Genomic DNA, 19,421 nt, shown 5'->3' on the forward strand with positions numbered 1-19,421 from the left:
ATGGAAAAGGCAGTTAAAACAATACTCAGGTTTTCTGGAAGGTGAGAGAATATATAATAAGAATTAAAAGAGAATTTCAGCATCTGAAATGCTTTCAGTGCCAACAATGTATGTTTAGAATTCTACAAACTTTTTTTATATCTTGTATTCACATTAAATTATGCTTTACAAAAATATCAGTATGTCTTTAACAGAATGGCCAATATGTAGACACAAGCATGAGGACTAAGGATTTTCCATGAAGCTTGGCCCCCACTGCAGAACAGATTGGGAGCTTTAGTAGAATGCCAAATGCCAACTTGCAGTCCACAGACTGAGGCTGTAGTGCATGGCTCACAGCAGGTCCATGGAAGCCACTCTATTTACACCTGAAATTCTAATGGGAAGAGCAAGTTGCAGTCCCTGAAAAATTCATGGCAATTCATAGAAAATGTGGGGAGTATCCCACAAATGTGGGGGCCCTTTAGTCTAAAAAACCAAAACCCAACTTTGGAATCACTATTCTTTAAGACCGTCAGCTTTGAAGCTACCCCTACCCAACACTTCCAAATTATCTGAGAAATTACTTCTCTTGATTTAAAATACAGTAAAACTTTATCTTTAGAATCCTAACGAAGAAAACAAAATACATTTACAGCATCTAACTTCATTTGGGGGGGGCAGACATCAGATTAGAAAGCTCAAAGGCTGCAGAATAAAACATGCAGAGAGATCTATGTCAAATAATCAAAAAAAAAAAAAAAGGCTGACTGAATAGATAAAAGGGGCTAATATATAGTGATATAGTTATGTAGTGATAACCATGAAACAATATTCTATGAAATGGCTGTTGAGGCCTTTAAAGTCAGTTTGATGCTCCATAATGGCATGTGATTATCTCATAATGTCTCATTCTTGCCTTTTTCCTTCTGCTTAATTGTTTAAAAAAAAAAAAATTTGGAGTTTTGAACGGTGGCAATAAGAGAACTTCTGTATATTGCTGCATCGGTTTACACAGTATTAATCTTCCCTGACACTCACTACTCAACCAAAAATACTGCCACATTTCTGTAAGGTAAAAGCTTGAAGAGTGGCCTCTTTATCAGGTATTTTATTCAGCAAGGAAAGTTCACTGGCAAACTTTACTGGTATTTTTCTTCCACAATATGTGCTTTCAGTTGGAAAGATACTATGTGAGTTTTAATCATACATATTGGCTAGAAAGAGGTAACCAAAATTTTTAGCCATAGAGGTAATTTATCAAACAAGAAGAGAGTCACTGAGCAAAAATAACAGAAAACTTGAGTTTTTAAGAGAAATGTACTGCTATTTCTGCCTCTGGAAAGGAAATAACAATTCCAGATTGCCCTCCTCCACTTCTCTAAAGATTTTATTTCTTATTTTTGTTCTATTCCACGGGCTCTAATTTTAACTACCATATACTCTGATGACAAAATAGAAAGAGTATTTTGACAGCAGACAGGCTGTAAGTGGCATTTAGTGTATTTTCAGCATGAATTTAAAATAGCCTTTTCATTTTATGTAAATTATGGCATAAATTAATCCAATTACATTTTTATTACATTACCACATTGCCATCTCAATGTTCTAATCAAGTAAAAAGACCCAACAACAACAAAAATAGGCTGCTACATTGTAAAAAAGGATGTCACATTGTAAGGTCCCAAACCTGACTATTATTTAATGCAGTCAGATAGCGTTGTCCGACTGCAGAGACTGATGGTCACATCAAGGTTTTACTTGCTTGGTTTTCCTTCATATCAGCTGTGGAGAAAGACAGTAAAATATAGATGAAACAGTAATGACAGTTGTGCATCATGGTGAACCAAATATGATGTTTTTAAACAAATGTCAGCTAAGAGAGGTATCAAACCAGTGACTTTGAGATTAAATTCATGAATCCTGCAGAGAGACTTGGCTGATTAGAGCACTATTCTTCAAGGTGTGAACAAGTGAGTTCAGATCACCACAGACTTCTTAAAAAGCTCAACACTAAATTCACAAAATAAGTAAGGCATCCAGCTGCCACTTAGCTAACTTCAAAATACAGACCTTCTTCTCCAAGAGTGCCTAAACCAGAAATGCCCTAATGTAAAGAGAACCAACATCTACTGGCATGGTTGACCAGGTGACTGACAGTTTTCCGTGAGCATGTGTAGAACCTGCTAACCTTGCACACTGAAAAGAAGCAAAGACTACTTCATCATGAAGCAACCAGTGTGGAACAAAGGTACCATGTGAAGTATCTGATTCTTAAGCATAGTTCTTGTAACAACTTCCCATACTAACTTCCCCCTTCAATATTTTCATGTTCGCTATTCAAGTTCCCATGATAACTGAAGTTCCTGCAAATTCTGTTCACAACCAGACCTGAATCTCTTCTGGTTAATGACCTAGGATTCCTCTCAAAATTAAGCTGTACTTAGACCCCCCAGTAAATGTGGGTTTTCCCACAAGTCCCCAAAATACCCAGAGTTGGAGGCAGACTCAGACCCCAACTGAGAAGTTTGTTCAAGTAAAAATTAGAGGCAGCCCTTTCCCTCCAACAAAACACAGAAACAGCACATCTGCCTGCAGTCCTGTAGGCAGTAACTCAATGATTACAGCACTTGCCCAGGAAACAGGAGAACCCTACCTGCATGTACAAAGGCTCAAATCCACATCTGACCTTTGCTAGGACAGTAATTTATTCTACAGGGAAGGTTTAGGGACAGACAGGGCAGGTGGCCTCTGCATTCCTCCTCTTGAAGTTGTGCCACTATTAGACAAGAAAGTAAGTTTCATGGAGCCAGAGAGAAGGCAAACAATGCAAAGTCTGTATGGGGAAGACAGAAGAAAGCTTGTGCAGGGTGAGAAAAAGGAGTAGGATTTTACCTGAATGATTAATATTCTCATCAAGGATGGATACTGATCACTGGCTTGCTGTGCTGCCAGAGGTGCCTGTTTATATTCTGTACTGGAAAAGAAGCAACTGAGGATGACACACTTCCCTCCAGCACAGATAGCAAAAACGTAAAGGTTGGATGCCGATTCATCTTTTTGGCTACATCACAAGAAAGGACTGATCTGACTTACATGTCTAAGTGTAGAAAATGGTCATTGCAGAGAACCTCACTTGAAATAACCTGAAGCTACATGCCTCAGATGTTCATATCCGCAGTGATTTACCTAGAGCCCCAAGGCAGCTTTTGAACCCTGATGCAGTCACAATAAACTTACCTGCACAGGGGTTAAAACTGCAACAATGTTTTAAGTATCAAGAATTAGACAGAAGAGGTAACGAGAAGCAACTAAGAAACAGTTTCTAGAGCTATCACTTGATTCTAACTATGTAACTGTTCGTTTCAGGCTGAATCAGATCAGTTTGTATCTGCTGAGGGTAACTTAAACACAGGGTTCAGAAAACCTCAGAGATAGTGGGTCAACCTGTTATTTTCTTTCTACACAACCTAAAGGTGTTATTTTGCTGGTAGCAACTCAGTATGAGTCAATCCATACCGATTCTCACTGAGACAGGAAGCTATGAATTATCAGCAGTATATCCACCTCTGTGAAGCAGGGACTTTTATTGAATTCAGAACTACACAGGAACCTAGATGTTGTGGTTCCTACCAGCTTTGCTGGGCAACATTCAAAGTCTCTGTGCTACAAATTACTAACTCCCAGTCTGTGCTAATCTGCTTGTACTCACCCTAAAACCTCACAGCAGTATCCCCAGTCAGGCAGCATATCTCAGCTGAGGTAGAACACTAGCTGTTTTGTACTCATGTTGTGCACTAACTTGCAGGAAGACAGGCCTGGTTCCACCCGTGAACGGCAGGCGTGTTCCAGAGCGAGCTGCATGTGCCGTAGCGTCAGCAAGGTATTAGCACCGAGGCTTACTTCAGTATCCTTACACTCAGATCCTAAACCTCCTAAAGCAGGGCTCAGTTAGGAGTTTAGACAGAGATCAGCAGTATTTAGTTCCTCGAAACCGCTACCCAGCTGCTACTTCACACCGAAGACGGTTTTGTTTCTCTGTGTCAAAGACCTCCGGGTCCCTGGAGTTCGGCCTGGGCAGAGATCGACAATTACGTCCCGACGAAGACGAACGCCCGGTCATGACCCAGGCCGCGGGTCCGCCCCTGACTGAGCCACCGGGACGCTCCTCGCTGAGGCACGAGGCCCCCCCCCACCCCCGGCGGCAGCAGCGCGGGGGCACGGGCCGTGTCCCGCACAGCACGGCGGCCTCTCCCCTCACGGGCCGCTCGGGGCGCCGGCGCCCGCCATAAGCCCCGAACGCTCCCCCGACCACCACGCCCCGTCCCCATTCTCGCGGAGTCACGTGCGCCAGCTCCACCAATCGGCAGCGGCGCCCCCCACCCCGCTGGCTCCTCCCGGCGGGTCTCGCGGGAGCGGCGGGACCCGCTTTAAGGCCCGTGAGGCGCCTCCCTCGCCCTTTCCTCGCAGCCCGTCGCTGCGGTAAGGCGGCTGCGGGAGCGCCGGGTTCCCGCGGGGCGGGGGAGCGGGTGGTCCGTGCTGGGGTCTTCCCTTCACATCTTGCCCTCTCGGAGCCTGGCGGTGCTTCGGGGAGTCAACACAGGGGGATAGAGCACCCTTCCCTCACAGAAACCCAGTGCGGAGCCGTCCCCTCCGCACTGCATCCTGTCGTGAGGCACAAGCGCGCCCGCTCCCTCCCCTCCCCGGCCCCCCGCGCTCCCCGCGCTGACTTCTCTCTCTGTATCCTCGCAGTGTGTGGAGGGAGGAAGGCGGCAGGAAGCGTCCCCTGGCACCGGCAGGGCCGTCAGATGGCCCCGAAGGCTTTGTCCTCTGGGCGGCCGCGCTCGGTCGCGCCCCGCGCGGGCGGGAGGCGCAGGGTGGTAGGCCTCGCCAACGGGAAGCGCTGGGGACCTGGGGTCGTGCCTTTGACCGCCCATAGGTAAGGGGGCACATCGACCTGACCAGGCCTCTGAGTCTGGGGCTGGTTAGATGAGGTTTGGGCTGTGAATCCTGAGGCTGTGTACCACTCGTAGACAAACTTACCCAAGAGTACTGGTCTGCATTAACGTGAGATGAAGAGGTATTTGTCTATACTTGTACCCCTTGCTCTCTTATAAATTGCACATATAAATTTTATTCAGGGTTTTTTTTATAGGCTGCATCACGAAAATTGCAGTCATAACCTGCAGTGTTCAGGGTACCAAATGCTGTAGGCACTTAAGTTCAAATGGACTTGATAACTTTCCAAACAAGGAGAAGTCACTGGTTGCATAGGCTTTTGAACCAGTCTTCTAGTGTGTCTGCAGCAGGAACTTGGTATGTCTGTTGGTTGAGCACCGTGTATAATATGCTACAACATATATGTAAGTGGGCAAAATGTAACAGTAAATTGGCTGGTAAAGATCAGTCTGTTAAATCTAGAAACCTACAGCTTAACTTCAGGGTAGTATCAACACTAAAAGCAATTTAGTCTAAAAAACCTCCATTCTTTATGATTAGTATATTTTTTAAAACGATAAAAAGACTTGTTAAAACAGTCTTCAGCAGATTGAACCATTGGCTACATTTTGCACTAGGCCTCGATTTGAAAATGAGCTTTGTAGAGTATGACCTTAAGAAAGGTTAATTCAACATAACAGCAACTCTGTATAATATGGCTTTAAGAAGGTCTGTAATTGGGCAATATAAAGTATATTATGATTTTAAAATTTTTGTCCTTTTTTGTGTTTAGAGGCCCCACTTTGCAACTTCATGTTTGAAATATTCTAGACATGGATGAGCAAACCCAAATTAGAAGCAATGCTCAGGACTTCTTAGGGACATATAATACCTTCTGTTAGAAGGTAAGTGTGCTCTAGTCTAATGACAATTGCAAGTACTTTTAAAACTTGCTTTCTGACAATTCACGAATTTCAAGCAAGCTGCAGCACCTCTTTTGAGTAAAGTTCAGATCATCTTAGTTAATAATAATAATAAAAAAGTCATGCTCTAATCTACTCCCCTTTTATGCTTTGCCCTCTTAAGTCTGGCAGTGTCTTAAGTGGCCAACACAGAGGGGTATAGGAGTTCTCTCTGAAACCCAGAGATGAGGTTGAAACTCTTCTTTGGATCATGCTGAGAGGAACACATTCATGAAACTCCCTTCAGGAAGCTAGTAAATCAACTTCATTAATAGCCTGTAGATAGGCTTTGATCTCTCATCTGATTATTCTGTTATGCAAGCTTTTGTATCAGTTTCATGTAAATCTTACTTTTTCAGGTTTCTGAAGTCTGGTGCTTTATGAACATATGTGATAAATGTCCTGAGTGAAAAGAGTTCCTTGAAAACTGGTTGGTGTCCAGGTATGTAGTGTAAAAGGGATTATCAGATGTTAGTGGATGAGTTGCCTTCTATATCTGAAGTTCAATTTATTCCTTACCTCAAACAAAACAAACAAACAACAACAACAGAAAAAAACCCCACACAAAACCAACAAAAACCAAAAAAACCAAAACCCAAACCCACCAAAAGCTCAACTTAGGCCAGTTACCTCTTTTGTGTGTGCAGGATGCTGACTGCAAATAAAATGTCTTTTACAGGGAGGAAACCAGCACGTGCAAGGGACTTGAACTGATATTAAACATCTTATGACTTCATGAGCGGTCAATTTCTGAACTCATACTAGATGGCTCTAGTTGTTACCTGTAATGTATTGTCTTGAAAGTGGAATTGAGGCAAGCAGTGGCTAAAACTACGTGCCTTCAATGATCACATTTAAACAGGAACCTCACCATTTGTTGAAACAAGTTTCTTACAAAAACTCATGTAATTTATGTTTGCGTGGATTAATTGAAATAAAATATGAGAATGCTGCCAGAAGTTTGTGTGTTCTGAAGATTTCTTTTTAGGTACATCCTGTATGAAAGCCTTGTTTCCTTTATCTGAATGCTTTGTGTTTTCGTGCAGAGATATTCTTACGTGTGAACTTGATAAGTTTAATCTTTAATTTACAAATCCATTAAAAATGCCCCCCTTAGCCTTCATCTTTTATTCTGAATATCTGGTCACGGTTTTCTGAAGTATTTTAGAATGCAAAAGCACTTTGAGATAACTGGCCAACTTCTGAGTTACTTCATTAGGCTGTATTATTTGCATGTTCTCCAACTAGTGTAAAGATTGTCTCAAACTTTAAAAGAACAATTATCCTTAGCAAGCATCCCATTACCTGCCTATTTCAAATAAAAAAATGTTGCAATATTCCATGTAAAGAACAGGTGTGTAGATCCTGGAAGAGAAAGATCAATATTGTATGAAGGAAAGCTTGTATGTTCTTTTCAGTTGCTTACGTCTAAGCAAATATTAAAAACTTAATTCCCCAATGGTAGGAATTTAAGTGATTTATGTGCATCCTATTACTAGCCTTAGAAAGCACAAGCCAGAACATATGATAGAAGTAGCTGCCAGGCTCCTCACTGCCTACAGAGGGAAGTGAGTGTGGATTTAGGGCCAAATTCTTACATATATTGTTAAATTCAACCCCTGTCTGGCTAGGAAGTCTTTCTGGTTGTTATCTCTGCTTAAATATAAGGTGGTGTATTTTGTGATCTTGTATTTGTAGCCTGCTAGGCTTACCTAAGTATTTCTTGTCCTTGGGACTTGTGTTTTAATAAAAGATGAAGCTGAATTTGAAGGGTATACGAAAGTACTTTATATTAAACCTGCCTGACAACTGTCTGGCTCCTGTTATGAGACAGAATGAATCATTTTCCTACAAGCCTTCTCAGTCATTTTATAGACATTTGTCCTCTGCAGTCATGCTCAAGGAATAAGCTTTAGTCTATTCAGTCTTGCCTTATGTGAGCGTGGTTTCATATCTAATCCATGCTGCCCTGTCCAGGTTTTTTAAATCTTGCTTCTTTTAGGTTCCATACTAACTGATGGTATTCAGCATAGATAGGTTTCTAAATGTTCTCTCCTGTTTTCCTTAACTAGTAAGCTTGTTTACATTTGGTAGCTTAGGATGATGTTTTCACTGAGCTGTCTACACTTCGCGAACTTTCCAAAGGGAGTAGAACCTATCTTAGAATTAGGCTTCGAGTTTTCCTTTCCAGACTCATTCGCCAAGCAAGAAATAATGTTAAAATCCATCTGCTGCTCTGTCCATGAGGATCTTGTTAGAATCAAGATCTTTTGGAGTCTGCAGCCATGGTTAGCTTTAAGTATTCTTTTTTTTTTTTTCCGAATCAGTTGATGCTAAAAACAGAACTTCGAAATCTTTTCACTTACGAAAACTATTTGTTCCTCTCCTTGCTGAAATAATGGCCTAAGTGTATAGTAGAAGTCCCTTCTGTTTCATGGTATCTGTCATGCCCATTGAGTCATGCTCTGCTTAGGTGCTGACTCCTGAGACTTGTTTGTTTAGGTTTTTTTAGGCATTACTATTCAACTTCATGCTGTGCAGTTGGTGGTAAAAAGTACCATTAAATCCTAATGACTTGGTCCTTATTCACAAATTTGTTCTTAAATGTTTCAGGCAGGCCCTTGTTCATTCACTCCCGGTTTTTAAAAACTTTGGGAAAATAATCTCTATCACAGACAAATCATTCATTTGGCTTTTGTGATGCAGCCTTCAAATGCTCAAAGGCTCCTTTCATACTTGTTCATTTCTTGGGCTTGCAAATTCTTTTGCAGACTGCCTGCTTCTGATCCATTTGAAGAGATTTTGTTAATTCTCTAATCATATTGCTCCTTAAACACTGCTGCTGCTTCAGTATCATACAGATTTAAACTGGGTTTTTCAGTTTTCGTTTTTGTTTTGACATGACTTGCAGTTACTGAAAGATACAGTTTCGCATTCATGGATTAAAAGTGCTATCATAGAATCATAGAATCGTAAGGGTTGGAAAGGACCTTAAGATCATCTAGTTCCAAGCCCCCTGCCATGGGCAGGGACACCTCGCACTAAACCACGTGGTTCAAGGCTCTGCCCAAACTGGCCTGGAACACCACCAGGGATGGAGCATCCATGACCTCCCTGGGCAACCCATTCCAGTGCTTCACCACCCTCACTATAAAGAACTTCTTCCTTATATCTAATCTAAACTTCCCCTGTTTAAGTTTGAAGCCATTACCCCTTGTCCTACCACTACAGTTCCTAAGGAAGAGTCCCTCCCCAGTGCTATCATTTTGTATGTTTTGATTTGCCCATGAGAGTGATTAAAACTTGTCTTGTAGGCAACATTCTATCTGTTTAGCCATACTGCACCATTTTAAACTGGTATTTTAAAGTAGTTTCATTGCTTTTCTCCCTTAATTTTTTTTTTTTTTGTTCTCCCTTTCTTAAAGGGAGAAAGTTGCTTTAAATTTCTAAGAAGTTCAATATAAGAATGTTTTAGGATATACTACTTTCCACTGCTGACAGCTGAAATTTTGTTTCCTGTCAGTCTTTCTGTTGCAGAAGATAAGCTTTTTCACATTAATGGCTTACGCGCTTGTATAACATGCTGCCAGTATATGGTACAAGTTAGTGCAGTGTTAGTGAAGTCCTCATTTGCTGTAGCTATTAATGAAGTACTCACACAGCACTAAGTGATGGTGTTGCATCACTAAGTGATGATGTCCACTTCTTGTTGTTCTGTCTTTCTGAAATATCTGGTCAGAAAGACTGATGCAGATAGAATGGATTCTTGAACATGATCTACTATTCTGGTTTCACACAGCATAAATGGATTCAGTTTGCTGGTTTTAGTACATCTGGAGAGAGCAAGAATGAAAAAAGTATACTCAAGACTTCATCTATGGTGAATGCTTGAAGTTTCACCTGCCTTGTTCTTCAGGTAACTAGGCAATCTTAAGGCAATAATTGAAAAATGTGAAGATTTTTTTTCAGTAGAACTGGTTTTATACAAAATCAGATTTAGAGTTTGCATTTTGAACCAGTGAAGTATCCAATAGTTTAATGTGTTTGTAAGGTTCATGACTTTTACATTCGACTGTTATCACTCAGTCGGGACCATTATTCTATGCTAAAGGCTCATTTTGAAGAAACACTGGTTGGAATAAGATGTCACTGGAGAGTACTCTGTTCTGTGACTTGTGAGTAGTTATACTAAGAAATCTCTTATCAATTAACTTTGACTCTTTTCTATTCCATCTTCAGGCTTTTTGGAATAAAAATATGCCAGTTCAGGGATCATTCACCTAATTAAATTTACGATATATCATGTTAAAGTAGTGAAGCAAAACAAAAGGTTTAGTATTAGTCTAGGAATATGAAGTAAGTCTAAATCTGTCCTGATAAATCTGATAACTTTAATGTTGTAAATGAGCTCATTCACCCTAACTACCACCTTGTGGGACTGTATACTTGGGGCTGTACAGTTCACTAAGGGAGATCTGGTTTATATGAATCTTATCCTCTAAATGAAGTTAAAACATTGAAATTTTTCCTTTTATTACTCATTGGAAAAATGAAGACTAATGGAAGAAAAATCGCCAGGTTTGCTGGAGAACAGTCAAGGACTAACTAGTTAGCTTACACTGTTACAGATTTGTATTAACTAGCCTTGTTACAAGCTAAATAATATAAGCCAAACTCTGCCATTGTATACATTTTTGTATGTATGGTTTGTTCAATAGGGATTAGATGAGAATTTGGGGGGAAATAAAGATGGAGGAAAGCTATAATATAGCTTTTAATCTGTACATTTCTGTTTATTTTGGCTATCAATTGCAAATTTAGGAATGCTGCTTTGGCTTTTTGTTAACTGAATCTGCAAGAAGGTTAAATGTGTTCAGCAAGACTGAAGATTGTCACAGTAGGGGGAATATTTTCATATTTAGGTATGTATTCCGTGTTCTAGCAGGCAGTTCAAAAGCATGGTATTTCCTACTTCACTTCCTTTCAGTAAGTTGTTACGACTATTGAGATTCAATGATCAAATGCAGGTGAAAAAGCTGAAGAGTGAAATGTACTTCATGTACATGAGGAGGAACATGTGCTAAATATTGGACTGATTTCTGTACACAGAGCTACACGCAAGGGTCTAGCAAGATACAAAAATGCTTATTCTTCCCTTTTTTTTGAATTGGGTACAGTTGTTGGGAGACCATCTTGAAAGCCTGGTACTCCTCAAGAGTTTTGGTTCTTATGAGCTTGGCAATATCAGAATTTGTGTGACGACTTCTACTTAGTAACACAGGTTTGTGATCTCCAGGGTTTGCACTACTTTGTTTTTAAGAATCTAAAGTTTGGATGTGGGTATTAATGTTAGAGTTTGGTTTATGACTCTCTGTGGCCTTACAGTAATAAATCATACTTACTGATCTTCAGTGGAAAGCTTAGAGGCAAGACTCAAGTAGTAATGGCTACTTGTCCTAACTGTTCTTTTGAGTTGTTAGTTGCCTGCATCTTCCTTATGTTTCCTCATGCTTTCACATAATGTTACAGTCATATCCAAGATTTTTCAGTTCATGCAAAGAACAAAATAGCAGTAGTGTGAGAATATAGGCTGAATGCATTTGTACCAGAGAAAAGATGCGTGCTCATCCCGTGTACTCTGGTTTAGATCACTGCAGGCAGACATTTCTTACAAAACTACAGTTTATGAGATGAAAAAACCCTCTTTTAATGGTCATTAGCTATCAGATCTATATGGAACATGTTTTCTTAAAGCTTTTTACATTTGGTTTTGGATGCAACTCACTGGATTTTTCCACACATCAATACTTTTGCTTATCTAAATAAAGGTGAAAGCTGCATGACCTTCACTGACGTTCATTGCTGCAAAGAGGGCCTTTTCTGTTCAGTGAACTTTGATGTAAAGATGAGAGATTTCCTCCTATGCTTTGATATTTTAGTTCTACAGCTTTGACTCAGTGCATAGATGCTGAATGCTGTAAGACTGAAAACACTCAGTCTTTCAGATTAAAAAAAGTATAGAGGCTGACAACAATGACTTGACATGTTCAGATTGTGTTGTGTTTACTGTAAGACACAAAGTTAATTTAAATCACAACACATTCTAAAAATTTATTTCCATTAAATATACTTTATTAAAATCATGAGCAGGAGTAATTGGAAATAGGCAGAGGCCTAGCAAGAGCAGTGTGCACAAAACCAGGGGGTAAAAAGTGCTGGAAGTTCCTGCTTTTAGTGCTGCCTGGGTTTTGAGATGATAGGTCACGAAGATCTCTGGTATGTTTAATGTAGCAGGTTAGGTCGTTTTATTTCCTTCTCAGTGGTATATTGCACACCAAAGCAGAGGTGGTATGTGGCCTATGATTCAGAGTGTTTTTCAAACTGTCTCCCGACAAGTGAAGGGATTACATGAAAGTAAAATTACATAAGGGAATTTGGCTTGGGTTTCGCAGTGCTCTTACCATTGAGTCTTAATGCAGATGATGTAGGAAGATTAAATCCCAGCTTCTGTTTGGCTATATCATGATCAGTGCCTTCAAAATAGAAAATTATCTCATGCGGTTTGGAAAGTGAAAGAAAATCAATTGCAGCTCTGTAGAAAAAAAAAAGAAAAATCTCTGCAAGCTGCTTGAAAAGATTGATAACTAACGTTCTCAGGATTTTAGTAATGGATCTTATTAGGTTCATCACTTCATTTTTTTTTTCCCTCCGAAGTGTAAACATAAAATACATACAACATACTTGACTGATGAAGTAACCAGAAGGGAATAAAGCCAAGTAAAATATACAGAAGGATGCAATTTGTTTTCAGAAATAATGCGTTCTCCCCCACATACCCAGACTCAAGATGCTGATTTCAGGTCCAGTATGGCACAAGTTTTTTAGAGTTGCTGTTATGCTGTGACATACTGTGATTTATTTTTTTCCAGACACCCACGGGTTTTTTCAAAACCTATGTTTTAGACCTTGCTGCTGCTGTTTCAATTTGCAGATAGGTCATGGTCTCTCTGTCTTCTGTTGTGTGCTATAGAAGACAAAAAAACAACAAACAAAAAAAGTAAGTAGAAAATTATTAAAAAAAAAAAAAAAAATCTTTTCTGCTGTTCTATGTGAAATGTGGGATTTTCATCTACACATACTCCCGCTATCAAGAAAAGCTGGAAAGAGGGAAAAAGGTGTTATGATAGAACTCATAAATGTGCAGTAAAAAGGTTTTAATGCAAAGTTGTGTTTTTACAGTAACAATAATGTGAAAACTATTAAAAAGCAACCCCAAGAACTGTAAGAATACAGTAAGTCCCTCCCAAATTCAACCTATTGCTGCTTCTTATACGGCATGAAGAGTACTTTTATTGGAACTGCGTATCAGCTGCACTCTTTCCAGTTGTCCACTGCTCCTTGTTTATATATTGTTGATGGCAGGGCATAAATAGTTTTTGGCTTTTGCAAAAAGATGCTGCCAGGTCAGTATTTTCATATTGTTTTGTAGTAGGGATAACACCCCAGGTTTGTGTGCTGATCTGTAGATCATTCCTTCTTCATAGTGCTGCAGATGTAATAGCAATGTGGTCTGATTCCCACATGTGCCATTTTAAGACTGAGAAGTCTCACTGATCTGAGCTAGGTCCCATCTACTCTCTTGGTCTGAGCTGGGAAATGATGGTTTGAACTGCTGTGGATCCTCTCCATCATTGTTTTACCAAATGTGTTAGTTAAAGAAAACCAATTATACAAATAAGTATCAGGGTGACCTTTTTTACTGCTATTGGGGTGCCGTACCTGGTTTTTCTTCCAAACTTATATTTTATGGTTGTATCTTTTTTTATTCACAGTATTTCATCTGTTCTCACCTGATTTGATGTAAGACCTTTCAGGGTGTCAATTTACTGTGAGTCAGAGTAGAAGGAAAATCTTAAGGTACTTCTCTAGCTTGGTCCTATTAAGCTCTACACCAAGTTCCTCAGATTGCCACGTTCTTTCCAGGCTCCTCAGCCTGCAATCTTCCTCTGCAGTAGCCATGATTTTCCCTTCTGGTGGAGCTTCCTCCCTTCAACCAATTTATAAAACTCAATAGGTTTATGATAGTGTTTGAGTTCTGTTGTAACTGTTTCTCAGAAATGCTAAACAAAAAAATTCATCTTCAACTAACAGAATAGAGAGAGCCACCTGTTGCCTCAAACTGCTTCACCATGCTATGATTTACAGTGCTGCTTAATTCTTATTAAATTGTTGCATTTTTTTACAAAGTGGAGATCAATGAAATTGTGCTTGATCACTTGAGCAGAATCGCCCCCCCCCAACCCACACAGAGCTCAGTTATCTTTCTGTGGTTGCTATTGATAACCTAACGTTTAAAATGATTTGAGGTCCTGTCCTCAGTTTTGCCTCTCTCTTATCTCAATAGCTCACCTCACCATTCCTGTTCTGTGTTGTGCTACCAGGTGCCCAGTCTGAAGGTTTGGGGTTATATTATAGTTGGGTTAATTATATCATTTCTCACTAATCCATACGCTGTTAACCTGAACTTCTCTTTGATCTTGTTCAGCTGGATGTCACAAGTTTCTAGCTTGACTCATACAGTTTCTCAACTACCTTTGGTTTTTGCATTAACAATAATGATCTTTAATCCTCTGTAATAGTGATGTGTCCTTCCATTGTGGCTTCTGCAGCTTAATTGTGAATTATTCCCATTTCACCACTTTCTGCTTCCATTCATACTGAGTCTACCTTCAGAAGGTTTTTTAATATCTTCCCAATATTTTTTGTATCTTTGTGTGAGCACAAAGAGAACAAGTCCCTTGCAATTTTTATCTGAATCTTCAAAGAAGTTATAGACTGATTTAAGTGCCTTTGGTTTTATTATGTTGGACTTTAACATAGTTTATGTATGTTTTCATTGTATTGAGATTTGAGTACAAATCAGACTGCCCTAGAAGGTCTTGTACAAAACTTAGTAGTGCAAAATGTTGATTCCATTTTCTTGTGGAAAAATAAATTAGAGATGAATATTTCACACACTGAAAAGGGGGTGGAGAAGATTTGTTTTCCCTGCCAAGTGAATTATTTTCAGTTGTCAGATTTCAAAGCTCCAAGTAAGAATATCATATGGATCATCTGTTTGCTTATATTCCCAGCTGCCATTCAGATCCACTCTGGCAGAATTTCTCATGGTAGAGTCTATAAATTGCATGTTTTGAAGTAATTTAAAATAAAGATTTTGAGGGTAGGGTGTTTCAGAAGTATTCAGAACTGGATTCTTTCCAGTCTTTTTGGAATTAGAGTTTTACTGTTGATGTCAACAGAGCAAAATTTGGCCAGTGCTGAGTAGCTTGCAAATCCCACTGCTAGTTACTAAAATCAAAATCATTGGTATTCCTTAATCTCTTCAGGTGGCAGGGTATGTTTGGTTCAGAAGGGTAATTTGCATTGGCCCCACTGAAACTGTTGATAATGTAATTCCGTACTTATGTCACAAAGCCAAGAGGCACTCAAGGAAATATAAAACACACAGACCCAGTTCTTTCAAGAAGTTTTAGTTCATGCCCCATGTATCATCAAATATATCACACAATATAAGTAGTCTTGCAAATATTAACTATTTTAGTAGGCAGGATCTTGATTTGAGGAAATTTTGTAACTATGCAGTTCTAAGAATCTGAGCTAGTCCTGTGTAATACTTGATTTTTATTTTTTTTTCCTAAAATACAGCTCTAGAGGTAGTCACTGTTTACTGTTCATACACATAGTCTCTCACACTACAGAGCCAACCTGTAAATCAAAACAATCAGTGAGCTAAAGAGTTTTAGGAAAAGATGAGTTTCATATAGAGAATGGAGTGGAAGGCTTGATCTAGAATACGAGGACAGTCTCAAATTGCTGTGTGCATGCTTTAGTGTCATTGTGGTAGCATCACTGGGGTAAAAGAAAATCCTATCTAAACAATATGTCATTAATTGTAATTAAAAACTAGATATAAGAGTTAAAATAATGAAACTAATCTACATAGAGAATGATAGTTTGAGGAAGCACCATGAGATGTCTGAAAAAGAGTTTATAGCCATCACATATAGAGGTGGTGTAATTCCAAATTCAATTTGAAACTGGAAAGCTACCACAAATTTGATTTAATTTTTTTGGCATGGACTAGAGAAAATTGTAGATATGGTTGTGTGAATGCTTCTGAAGAATGAAAGCAGAGTGAAGATGCAGTGGGTTGTGTTTCACCTGTTGTTTAGGAGTCTTGAGAGCTGGGTTTTGTTGATTTTGTTTGGAATAACTCAATAAACACCATTAACCGAATGCCACCTATGGTGGGAAGTCCATTCCTTCAGTCCCCTAAAACATTAACTGAGGGGGGAAAAAAATCAAAGCCCCTGTTAAAGAGATGTTAAATATTGTTTGTGACAACATAAGCTTTGTTCCACCAACAAAGTATTGATATACGATGAATTACAAAATCAAAGTCAATATCAGAATTAGTTGGCGATCAAAACTTATCTAGAGCTGATATAGTATTGGCAAGAACAGAATGAAACATGGAACAAAATGTGGACATTCTGGGGAATAAACAGGAAGAATTAGAGATTTGTGTGCAGTTGCAGAGATAGCTTGCATGACTGGAATGCTGTCAAGGATGGCTATGTAGTATTTAGGAAAGACAGGCCAGGAAGTCAAATTGGTGGAGTTGCTCTTCATGTGAGAGAGCAACTGTAGTATGTCAAGATCTGCCTAGGGGTGGATGAAGAATGAGTAAAGAACTTACAGGTAAGAATTAAGGGGCAGACTAGCATAGGTGACACTGTTTTGGGTGTTTACTACAGGCCACCTACCTGGTCAGGAAGAGGAAGTCAACGAGGCCTTCTGCAGACAGCTGGAAGTAGCCTCATGATCACAAGCCCTGGTTCTTATGTGGGACTTCAACTACCCTGATAATCTGCTGGAAAGACAACACAGCTGGGTACACGCAGTCCAGGAGGCTCCTGCAGAGCACCGATGATAAGTTTTTGACGCAGCTGGAGGAGTCAATGAGGAGAGGTGTGCTGCTGGACCTTGCACTAACAAAGACTGGTTGAGGATGTAAAGGTTGGGGGCAGCCTTGGCTGCAGTGACCATGAGGTGGTGGAGTTCAGGATCCTGCATGGGGGAAGCAAAATAATAAGTTGGATTACAACCCTGGACTTTGGGAGAGCTAACTTCATCCACCTGCATGTGATGCTATGCGACCTGCTCTAGGTGAACCTGGTTTAGCAGGGAGGTTGGACTAGATGATGTCCAGAGCTCACTTCCAGCCTCAACCATGCTGTGGTTTTGTAAAACTCAGTATGTCTAGTCTACATTGAAGCTGAACTAGTCTTTCTTCTTGTTGGATAATTTATATATCAAAACTAGAAACATGTCACAGACCTCTCACATTTCTGGTCTGTAACTTAGCAAGAGGGCGATATTCAATACAAGTTGTTGGTAATCAGTGACTGTAGGTTGACAGTTTAGGAGTCTGAAATATACTTTGTTCACAATCATAATCTAAAAGGATATCTAAAACACAAGCCATATGATTAAGTATGTTATGTAACAACTCAGAAACGTTGCTCTAAAACTCACTTGATCTTTTTAATCTTGGGTAATTTTTCCCTCCAAAATAGTTTGCAGGCAGCTTGTCCAGAAAACAAATTGTTCATTTAGGTAATTGCTGTTAATTCAGCTGGAAAAACCCAACGGTGATATCATCTCTGCTTGTTAGAAAAGTAGTGCTCAAATTCAGTGAGAATGTCTTTGAGTTTTCAAATGCCATTGTTTGTATTGGCTGTGTGGTTTCTGTCCTCGTCTAACTGGAAACAGAGCCATTTGAGATCACAGGCTGTGGTTCTTTGCTCCTTGTTCAACTATAGCTCTGCTGAACACAGCGCTGGGGGTTTTACCACATTTGCTTGTTGCTTTTGATTCCAAGCTGTTTGGAGCAGGTCTCCTTATGTAAACATGCATACAGGAACAATCTGCAGCAGGATTGGATGGCTACCCAACATTAATCAGAACAAATACATAGGACTCATCAGGAATGTAGATCCCAGCAGGCCCAGCTTCTGGGGGCATTATGTCTTCAGGAAAGAGTTAGGCAGTAAGGAGGAGGGTAATGGAAATGGATGGGACCTCATTACAATTTGCATACCTGTGAAACTGTGCTCTCAGACTCTTGTAGAGCAAGAGAAGGGTGCAATTCCCTCACTTGGGAGTTAATTTTCTGTTCTCTCCCTGGAGCTGCAAACTTACAAATGAGCCTGAAGGGAGTGATCAGTGCAGTGTAAAACAGTCCACTGTAATTTATATAGAATCAGTCCTTCGTGCGGTAGCAGAGAGGAACAGGGTAAATAAGCCTACAGTGACCACCATGAAATTGCATTTAGACTTCTTGCAGTATGCAAATTAATCTGCTTAGACCTAATTTTGTGGGGGAGTTTGTGCCATGAAGTCTGGACATATCCTAAGGGACCTGGTTGTCTGTAGTGTTGGGCATCCAGCAAAAGTGCAGGATATACAGCGTTAATGACTTTATAATAATAATTTGGTCTTCTGCAACTGTTTTAAATAGCTGGAATTGTGAGTAGAGCAATAGGAGCAAACATGTCTCCTTATAATCATGATTCTATAAATAACTGATTTTACTGTATTGAGAAAATGAGTTTCTTCTTGTGTTATCCATTACCTCATTGTACCCACTGTACAAGTCAAACACCTTGCCTAGCCAAGGACAAAAGTGTCCTTTTGATAAAAGGTGTCCTTGTGCTCCATTTACTCCGGGTATCTTAAATGCTGGATTTGCTGCGTATGGTAACAGAGCTGCTTTTATCAACCAAGTGATAGTTTATAGCAGGTTTACCCTGATTCACACAATGTGAAAGAAGCTTCCAGAAGTGAGAAAATTCTAGTGAAGTGTCATTTACAGGTTTTTTAAATCTAATGAATTGTAACAAAAAAGGCTTTCTGTCTTGTGAAGGAAATGTTTCTGTATCAAATCCAGGACATTTTGTATAATAGAATAATAATTATATTGAAAGACTGAGACACAAAAATAACTGCATGTAAAGTGTCAAAAAAATCATACCTTCAAGGTCTGTTGTTACTAGAAAATAGGTCAATTTGTGCTATTTTTAAGGATGCTTGTGACTTTTCTGGTAACGATCTTATTGGCTTATCCTTATTCAAATTACAATTCTATTTCAAAAATAACACCTGGGTACATTTGCTGTTAGAATGCTGAGATGGAGGACAAAAATCTTCCTGAATGCTTAATTGAATGAAACGTGCCTGGTCCGCATTTGTGTTCCTAGTGATCGATTGTTCTGGCTTAGCAGCTCTGCTGGCTGCATACAAATTCAGGGTACCAGGGGCCTTTTCAATAAGCACATCAATTTAGTTAAGCTGTCTAAAACTTCTTGTACCTTTTCCACGTTCCTGATTTAAATTGGCAGTACTTGTGAATGGTATCGGGTTGTCAGCGCTACAGAAAAGAACTGTTCCTTTTGTTCGCAGAACTAGTACAGTGTG

At 39.7% G+C, this 19,421-nt stretch overlaps 1 protein-coding gene, 1 long non-coding RNA gene and 1 other non-coding gene across 3 annotated transcripts in view; 2 read left to right on the plus strand and 1 right to left on the minus strand.

Annotated features, from left to right (window-relative positions):
- The first annotated feature begins 4,368 nt into the window (after nucleotides 1-4,368).
- On the plus strand, nucleotides 4,369-6,838 carry LOC115610435. The gene is made up of 5 exons (XR_003992224.1): nucleotides 4,369-4,461; nucleotides 4,732-4,918; nucleotides 5,711-5,822; nucleotides 6,239-6,321; nucleotides 6,559-6,838. It is a non-coding gene; the product is annotated as an uncharacterized LOC115610435 (long non-coding RNA).
- Nucleotides 5,991-6,108, plus strand: LOC115611080. Its single transcript, XR_003992454.1, has one exon. It is a non-coding gene; the product is annotated as a small nucleolar RNA SNORA26 (small nucleolar RNA).
- A 10,052-nt stretch (nucleotides 6,839-16,890) lies between the features above and the next one.
- The window catches only part of SCFD2 (sec1 family domain containing 2), a 224,944-nt gene continuing 222,413 nt past the window's right edge, over nucleotides 16,891-19,421 (minus strand). The window contains exon 11 of the transcript XR_003992210.1: nucleotides 16,891-17,012. The gene's annotated coding sequence lies outside the window, so the exon portion shown is untranslated. The remainder of the gene's footprint in view (nucleotides 17,013-19,421) is intronic.

Source organism: Strigops habroptila, chromosome 7 (genome assembly GCF_004027225.2).
Source record: "Strigops habroptila isolate Jane chromosome 7, bStrHab1.2.pri, whole genome shotgun sequence".
Classification (NCBI taxonomy): domain Eukaryota; kingdom Metazoa; phylum Chordata; class Aves; order Psittaciformes; family Psittacidae; genus Strigops; species Strigops habroptila.